This window comes from Phodopus roborovskii, unplaced genomic scaffold (assembly GCF_943737965.1).
Source record: "Phodopus roborovskii unplaced genomic scaffold, PHOROB, whole genome shotgun sequence".
In the NCBI taxonomy this organism is placed as follows: Eukaryota; Metazoa; Chordata; class Mammalia; order Rodentia; family Cricetidae; genus Phodopus; species Phodopus roborovskii.
In genome coordinates, this window is record NW_026126418.1 from 22,255,691 (window position 1) to 22,265,141 (window position 9,451).

The 9,451-nt window shown below is 35.9% G+C and overlaps 1 pseudogene; it reads right to left on the bottom strand.

The window, feature by feature from the left end:
* Positions 1-216: 216 nt before the first annotated feature.
* On the bottom strand, positions 217-2,851 carry LOC127221866 (60S ribosomal protein L7a-like; annotated as a pseudogene).
* Positions 2,852-9,451: the final 6,600 nt, after the last annotated feature.

The following is a 9,451-nucleotide window of genomic DNA, read 5'->3' on the forward strand; positions in this document are numbered from 1 at the left end:
GAGTGCAGTAAGCAAGTTTGGAGGGGAAGATTGTGTTATCCACTGGAGATGGGGATATGCGGAAAAAGAGACTGCAAGAGGTGATCTACTAACAAAACTTAGAATAAGTCTGGGAGGTTGGATTTGGAGGAGAGGAGAGAGAAGTGAAGATTTGAAGTTAGCCTACCAGCTCCTGACCGGAGTGACTACAAACTTTTTTTTTTTTTTTTTTTTAAGATGGAAGATACGTTTGTATTTATGTACAGAAAACTTAGCAGTGAGTGTACATTTAACCCAGTTTAGTGGTGAATTCTTTGTCCTTTGCTTTTTCCAGCTTGGCAAATTGAGCCACAGATTTAGGACCCAGAATATTGCCTCCTCATTAGCGGTGGATCTCATCACATCTGTCCTTGTAATTGGTCCTAATAGCTTCCACCAGCTTAGCCAGAACACCCTTGTCTTCCGAGTTAACCTGTATGAGGACAACAGTGTACATGTCTTCCTGTGAACCAGTAGCTCCAGCCTGGCCTTTCCCTTGATGATGCAGTAGGGGACCCCCATCTTCCAACACAGGGCACGCAGGAAGACCACCAGCTCAGTGGGGTCTACATCGCGAGCAATCACCACTAGCTGAGCCTTCTTGTTTTCCACCAAGGTGGTGACTGTATTGACTGCTGCTCAAAGGACAGGTATCTTCTTAGTTGGGACATTCGCTTTGGCAGCAGCTTTCTTCTCAACACAGGCCAACAGCCTTTGCTTCTTCCTTTGTTTTATCTCTAACCTGTACTTGTGGGCAAGCTTAAGCAGCCGTTGCCTGTCCAGGGCATGGGTGAACTGGTTAATGGCAGGAGTTTCTTTGAGACACTAATAGAGGATAGCTCTTCGCTGCTGCAACCGTATGTAATGGGGTCATTTGACAAAGCAAGTGAAATCTCCTTTGGCCTGGATGTCCTATCCAATGCTTCTTAGGCCTATTCTGAAACAAAGGATTCACCACTTTTTTTTTTTTTTTTTTTTTTTTTGGTTTCTTGTTTCTTCATGACGACAGGGGCTGGGGTCACCTTCTTCCCCTTGACCTTTTTTCCCCTTAAGCATCTTGCTCAGCTGGGGAAATGAGAGCAAAAACAAATTTCAATATTTCATTCTATTTTGTTGTATTGTATTGCTAGGGAGCACATTCAGGGACTCATTTATGGGGTAAATATCCTATTCTATTACCATCCCATCCATTTCAACATTTTTGACATATGTAAAACTTGTATTTAAAAAGTTGAAATGAAAAATAACTACCTTTTAGATTTATCTACATTTAGTCTGTCTTTTCATTTCTTTGAATTCATTTGAGTTCATGTTTGAAATGATTCTTCTCCAGAAGAATTTCTATCAACATTTCCTGTGATTTGACTCTTGTTATCAAATAATCCTTTCAGTTGTCATTTTTAAAGTGAAGTTTATTATACTGTTTTTTTTTTTAAGACTTTTTTTTTCTCCATGGATAATGAAATACAACTTGGTGGCTTCTTTGGTTTTGGTATTAGTATTATATTATGTCATGTCATGGTTTTATGATTTGTATAATATATAACTAGAGTTCCATATTAATTGATACTTTTGACATTTTCAATGATCTTTCTTTCTCAGCCTGTCTCTCCAGGGAAGTCTTCATTTCAGATGATGCATTTCCATCTTTAGGATTCACATTTGGTTATGTTTCATTTTTTTAATCTCTTCTACATTCATCATATTCTGTTCTGTTGAGCACATGTTACCTATTTAGGTAGCTATTTTGAGTGCTCTGTCCTATCCATGGTGTCACATTAGTCATTTTCTGTGTCTGTTTCCAATAGCTAATTTTGATGTAGATAAAAGGTTATGTTTTCCTGGCTTTGAACATTTAATATCCTATGTTGTGTCAGGAATTGTGTCTTTATTTGCATGTGCTCCTTTGGAGAATATTAGTATTTGAAGAGAGATTTCAGTTATTGTCAACTACTTAGATCCTTGTGGGCTAACTTTTAGCTCTGTCAGGACATTACTTTGGTGATGATTGAACCGAGGATGTTGCAAGCTCTAATCCTTTTCTCTTCAGGCCAACTAGGACACAAGCCTTTGTGTCTCTATCTCTTATTTCTATAGTCTGGAAATGGTCTCAAGGCAAGAAGCCATGGTGTAACTAACTTCATTTATTTCCTGTGTTTCAACCATTCTAAGTCTGATTTGTTTTTTTCCCAGGGCTGTTTACATGCTAGCCAAGGACCATGACAAGGAGTTATGTATGTTGATAACATCAAAACTATCTTAAAGGTGTATAAACCAGTGACTATAGGTATTTAATAATCTACATTCCTTTTTAAACAGTTCTACCTAAACATGTAGTTTATATTAGATAGTAGCTATACAACGTATTGGGGCAAATTAAATTTTTTGGAATTGAACAGTTAATCTGTATGAATATTTATTAGTAACTGCTGATGGATATTTGGTGATACTGTGAACCCCAAAGTTGCATCTGGATTAATTAAATCAGGAGGCTGCATTAGCAACTAGTCGGCAGAAAGTAATCATAGAGCCTCAGAAAGCACCCAGGAGAGACAGTCACAGGAAGTAATATGGTAGGGCTTTGAGAGGTACAGATATTTCTGGTTTGGCAAAGCAGAACCAAGGTCTTCTATGGATGCCAGCAAGAGAGTGGGTTACCTAGTTAATACTGACCTTCTTGAACTTGCAAGTTTTCATCCTAGCCTTTGAATCTCTAGTCTTACTCATAATTAGAAAGGTAAAGAATTATTAAAACTACCTTATCTGCATCGACAGGGCTGGTTTCTGCAGGAGGAGAATTCACACCAATCTGAAGCCTGAGCTTCCAGGCCATGGTAGAAGCAGACTGGTAACTGTAGAGTTGCAATTGCTGTCTGAGACAGCAGTAGTATAAGGCACAGCCACTGTAGAAATTGAAACAATAAGTAGCATTTATTTTATAAAAATATACATTTGAATATAGCTGAGTATTTGTGTTTTACATTATTTTATTATTTAAAATATTGTATTTTATTAAACACATCATGCATTTTCTTCAATTGAACACCAGATTTAAAATACATCACAAATAACTAAGCATACAATGATTTGTCTGGCAATATTATACTTTAAAAAAGAAAGGATACCACTATAAACATTTTAAAAAGCACTATTTATAAAGGATAAAAACTTGAAATAAATCTCTTAAGTTCATGAGGAAAGCCTATTCACATTCCAGTAATGGTGAGAAAGGAGCCATCAGAGCAGTAAGTAATAACATTGCAAGCAAAGGAATCTGGGTCACTGTGATGCAAATGACAACACTAAATCAAATTAAGAAAGGAAGGGGAGGTTTCTCATAGCTATTAAGAGGATCAGTAAGATGGCTATGCAGGTAAAGAGACTAAAGCCAAGCTACCAGGGTTCATCTCTGGAATCCATTTGGTAGAAGGAGAGAACCAACTCTGTAAGTTTTCCTCTGACCTACACACACACACACACACACACACACACACACACACACACACACACACAGTGGTAAATGTGCATGAATGCATAACACATATACATAAGTAAATTAAAAAATGGACATACATAAATAAAATTTAAAAAAATATTACAGTTTTTCTACAAGGCCAGTTTGTGATTCAGAGGCATGGCTTTGAAGTACTCAACACCAAGGATCACAAAAGTTGCCAATGAGCTGTACACTTTGATATAAATATTCTTCATTCCCCCAATAATTTCATGTGAAGAAAAATTGTAACAAACAGTAGGATTAGCTTTGAATTTAATGACTAATATGGATGCACACAGGTATATACAAATAACTTTCGTCATGTTGTCATGGTTATTGAAAGCATTGCTCTGTGTATGTCAAAGTTGTATAAATATTCACTAAGTCTATCCTAAAGTGACATCATTCCTCTTTTCCTTTTTGCTCTTTTGATTACATACCTGCAGGGGGAAAATCAACTTTTGCTGTGGTCAAAATAAACATTAAGCCCTTCTCTCTATCTTTTCTACACTTCCAGTGATTAAACAGGGGCAATGTTTAGTACTTTTCTCTAAATTCTACTTCTTATACATATAACTTCATGCCATATGTGTCTTTTTATCTCACTTTTTCCTCCCAAAATACTTCTAGCACAGTGTCTTTCTTTCCTTTATTAAGGTGTCAAATAAATGCCTCATTTATTGAATGTAGTCTCTGTATTCAACTTCTAGGAATTAAGTTCTTGGTTATTTTTCTTATCTATTTTTAAATCTGAAGTTATTTGATGCAATAATATATTATTATTCATTAAATTGTCTCTTTATGTTAATGAGAGCTATCTGATGTGGTAAAATAATTAACAACTTATTGTTATTCATCATTACAAGGAAAAGGGCACACTGTTCAAAATCTGTGTAAGTTTCAATAATTGGTTCATTGAGTCAATAAAAAAGAAATTAGCTTTCATAATTTGCAAAAGCAATTTGTATAAAGATTTCTGGACTTTTTAGAACAAGAGAGAAGAAATGATCAAATTATCTGGAAGGAATGGATTTGATTAACTTATTATGATACCAACATTTTTAAAAAGCAGAACATGCTTACTCCATTTGAGAATTTTTTTATCAATATTTTATATTCCTACACATCTTTATAATTTGGAATTAGTTTCTATACTTTTATGGGGAGGGGAGGGAAGGGAAATTATGGTCATGATGTGATATTTGAGATAATAATAATAATAATAAATAGTAAATTTTTTTTATTCAAAATAAAAATTTAGATATATAAGAAAGAAAAACACTTTATAGTTTAACTTAATTTTAGGTTTATGAAAGATTTGAAAGTTGGAATAATTCCTTCGCACACCATACACCCTACCCCCAGGTCCAACTATATATATAGCTTTTAGTCCCCATCAATACTGTATTTATTGGTATCAGTGGTCCAAAGATTTAGTAAATATGAATAAATCTTTTTAAAAATATCTCCCCTATAATGAGATTGATGACTACCTTAAATGCCATCCTAGGGCCTTTATCCAGTAGCTGATAGAAGCAGAAGCAGAGATTCACATCTAAGCACCAAGCTGAACTTCTGGAATCCAGTTGTAGAGAGGGAAGAGTGATGAGCAAAGGGGTCAAAACCATGCTAGAGAAACCCACAAAAACAGCTGACCTGAGACAAATGGGAGTTGATGGACCCTAGCCAGACAGCTGGGAAACCAGCATAGTACTGAACCAGGCCCCCTAAACGTTGCTGACAATTAGGGGGCCTGGGTATTTTATGGTGCCTCTTGTGGTGGAACCAGTATTTCCTATTGTACAAATGGACTTCAGGAGCCTATTCCCCCATGGAGGGATACTTTCCCTGCCCCAAATGATGTGACAAACTTTGATGATTCCCACATGGAAAGCCTTATTCTCCCTGGGGAATGGATGGGGGGTAAAATAGGGTAGTTGGTAAGGGGCATGGGAGGGAGAGAGAACTGGGACTGATATGTAAAATAAGATTGTTCCTAACTTAAAAATATATATAAAAAAATCTGTATGAGAGTTTTAGAAAGACCGAGTTTTACTCTATTTGAATAAATAGTAAAAAAAAGAGAGATTATAGAATTTTATCACAAGAATATATTTAGCTTTGCAAAGAAATGACTCAATTATATCTCTATGAAATTGCTACTTCATGTTCTCACCACACAGTATTATTTAAAAAATAAAGCCAAGAGAAAATGACAGAGGAGATGGTTTAGTGAGTGTGAGAGTTGCCCTCAAGCATGATGACATGTGTTCTAATTCCCAACATCCATGTCAAAAGATATCAATGGCTACATAGGTCTGCATGTCCAGCATTTTCAAAGGGTAGTGACAGCAGATCTTAAGAGCTCTTGGGAAAGCCAGCCTAGCATAAAATTTTAAGTTTTGCTTTAGTGAGAGAGAGATATCTTATATCATGCAAATATAACAGAAAACAATAAAGAAAAATATCTGATATGTTCTGCTGCTCCTTGTATGCACAGGTGCATATGCCTACCCATTCACATGAATGCACAGTACACACACAAACATACACACACACCCACATACACACACACCACATCTAGAGAACAAGAGTATTTGATAGAATGTAAATATATATATACACACATATATATTATATATAAAGAATGTAAATATATAAAAATATAGAATTATATATATATATGTATATATATATATATATATATATATATATTAACTTGAAATTTTCCTTGGAAGTACTGAGTAACACATACAATACACACACAATATTTCACACAGGTGTCACTTGAATAAGACATGCTTCCAATAAAACATGCCTACATATCTTCCTTATAACTGATTAATCATACATTTCTTATATTAATGCATTCATTATTCACCTAGGTTACCTTTTCTTCCATTCTATTAAAAAATGTTATCTGCTTATGATGCACGATATCCTCCATATTGCCTTACTAGCATTTGCTATATTCCATTTTATTATCCATCATGTTAATATTTTTTCCATTTCTTTAATTGTTATGCACATACATTGAGTCCAACACCTCATTTTTAGTTTTCATGTGTTTGTGGCAGTTCTGATCTTATGAAGCTTGAAGTGTTCTCCACATTCACTAAATATTTGTTTAACAAATAAAATACTTGATCAATGTAGTGTGTACTGTTGAATGCCCATGTAACAATCAGCAATGTTCTTATATGCCATGTTTTTCTTGTAGAATTCTTATTTCATTCAGAACCCACAGTTTCCATGAAGCTTCATGTTTCACCTACCTATCAAAACTCCATTACTCTGATATTTCAACTTCAGTAGGCATATGGAACTTTCTAGAAAAAAATATGTTAGGGGACACATGAATTTTACCCTTGAAATTATTTTTCCAGTGTCAGTAAGAGTCATATGGGTGTTTCCTATTCTACACCATCCCATTTTCATGTGATACTTGAGGCTGTGGAAGCTATTGTGTGAACTTCAAGGAAGCTGGCAAGAAAATGTTCTAAGTGTGGCTGGTGGAGATGGTATAAAAACAATGGTGCCTGAAGTCTCTAAGGCAGTCTTGAGTAGCTCCTATGGTTGTATTATATTTTTAAGAGTGTTACATCTCTTTCATTAGAATTCTGGCTACTTGCTGTCCAAACTATCAGATATATTGACATTAAGAAATATTAAAACATGCAGCTGGATAGACAGCTTAGTTGATAATGAGCATGCTTTGAGATTAGATTCAGGGTTAGATCTGCAAGACCCACACATAAAGTCAGGAGCAGTGACATATGTCTATAATTCTAGTTCTGGAGGACAGAGACAGATATATCCCTAATGGGGGAAGTCTTTCTGTTCATACGTTTCTCTTATTGATCAATAAATAAAACACTGATTGGCTGATTGGCCAGACATGGAGTGAAGTAGCTGGGCAGAATCAGGATATAAGCAGAGACAAACAGGAAATTGCTCTCTTCTCTGTGGAGACACTGAGAAGACACCATGTGAGACCACAAAGGGTAAGAGGTCTGGACCCTTGTCTGGTAAGATAAGGCCATGTGGAAATACTTAGATTAGGTAAGACTGTGGGAAGCCACAGCCCCAAGATGGTGCCTGGCTGGATGCCAGGTAGTCCGAGCTTAGCTGTAAACAAGCCTTATTTGGAATCCAAGTGCTTCTTGGATCTGGTGCGCTTCGTCCTTCTGTGGCCTATCCAGTATCGCCAGGTGGCATGAACTGATTGGGCAGTGAGCGCACATTTAAGGGCTTGCTGGGGCTGGGAGAGGCAGAAACTGATGTAAAAGGTTCCTGAATAAACTGCTTGAAGAAGAGTCGTGGTCATGTTTCCTTGCTGGCCAAGGTAGATTCGACAAGCTACCTGGCATCCAGCCAGGCACCTTCTTGGGGCTGTGGCTTTCCACATAAGACCACGTAGAAATACTTAGATTAACACAAATGGGTTAATCGTTAAGACAGAGTTATCCAATATGAAGCCCTAGTCATCAGCTAACGGTTTCATAATTAATATGAAGTCTGTGTGTTCATTTGGAGCTGACAAGGCTTTGGGATCAGACTGGTAGGAAAGAGTGCTTGTTACATATCCTTGTGGCTTTATGGCCACCAATATAACCAAATTGGTTGACCTTCAGTCTCAGTTAGACCCCTTCTCAAAACTCAGGCATAGAATAATTGTAGGGTCATATGACCTCTGATGTCTACACATAGCAGTAAATTGTTCATTTCTTACAGTCTATGACTTTTATGCTCCGATATAGCCATGATGAAAATCAAATTTTATCTATTTATTATTTGTTCATTGTTTTGTAATTACTTTTAATAATAAAGGAGAATTTCTAATTGGAAAAGTCAAGTTGTCATTAATACTATTACTTGGACTTCAGTGATTTATTTTTATATAGCTGTTAATTTCTTTACCACTTAGCTTAAACTTCAACACAGGTAACCCTTTTAATTTTCACTTTGGAATGTCACCATATACACAGAAATTTTTTTTCCGTTAAAAAAAAATGGTTCAAAGAGTCCAGTGTCAGATATAATAACATTGTTGTAATCTTAGGTATTGGCCAATGGATATTATTTAAGAGGTTGTCAAAAGTCACTAAAATTTATTTTAAAATGGTATCCAGTGCAGATTATTCATGTAGTAAATAGCATCTAATTCATAGCAATAAGACTATGAATACATCTATATAGTTTCTAGTACCTGGTTTTATTGAAAGTATTTAGTTCAATTGTGAGATGTTTAGCCTGAATTTCTAAAATTTATGAAAGAAACATAAAAACTGTACTGAGGACTTAAATTATATAGTGCCACATGACTATCATACAGACTTTGACAGGCAGAAAACATTTATTTTGCTTATGAGCTATAGAGTAGAAGAAAGATGCAAAATTACTTTTTCATCAGCATCACATGTCTGTGATCCATGCTGAGGTGCATCTGTCTGTGCCATGTCGGGCATCATCTGTCTGTGCTAGCCAGCTAATCCAGGTTCACACCTGAGGAAGGGTGTGTGAATTGAGGAACTGAGGCTAGAGACAAAAGACAGAGTCAGGAGGTCAGGAGGGCATTCAGTGAATACTGAATCTGCCCAAGTTTGTTGTTCTTTTTTTTTTTTTTTTTTTTTTTTTTTTTTATACCCTCATCAAAAGAGGGGAAGACAAAACACTTCCTTTCCAATGATGTAAGGAACAGAGTAATTACCTCTACAATGCCCAAAACATCAAGTAACTGTATCCTGAGTTAAGTATTCTGTTGTTTAGGCAGAACATGCAGTGACAAAGCATCCTGTTGCATTAGTATCTTAGGCCAGAAATCCCTGTTGTTTTACCTTGGAAGAGCAAGGGCAGGTAAAAACTCTCTGACCTTAAGTCAAAATGGAATGGAGTCATTTTTATGGGCTCTGACAATCACAGAGATTTTTTTAAACA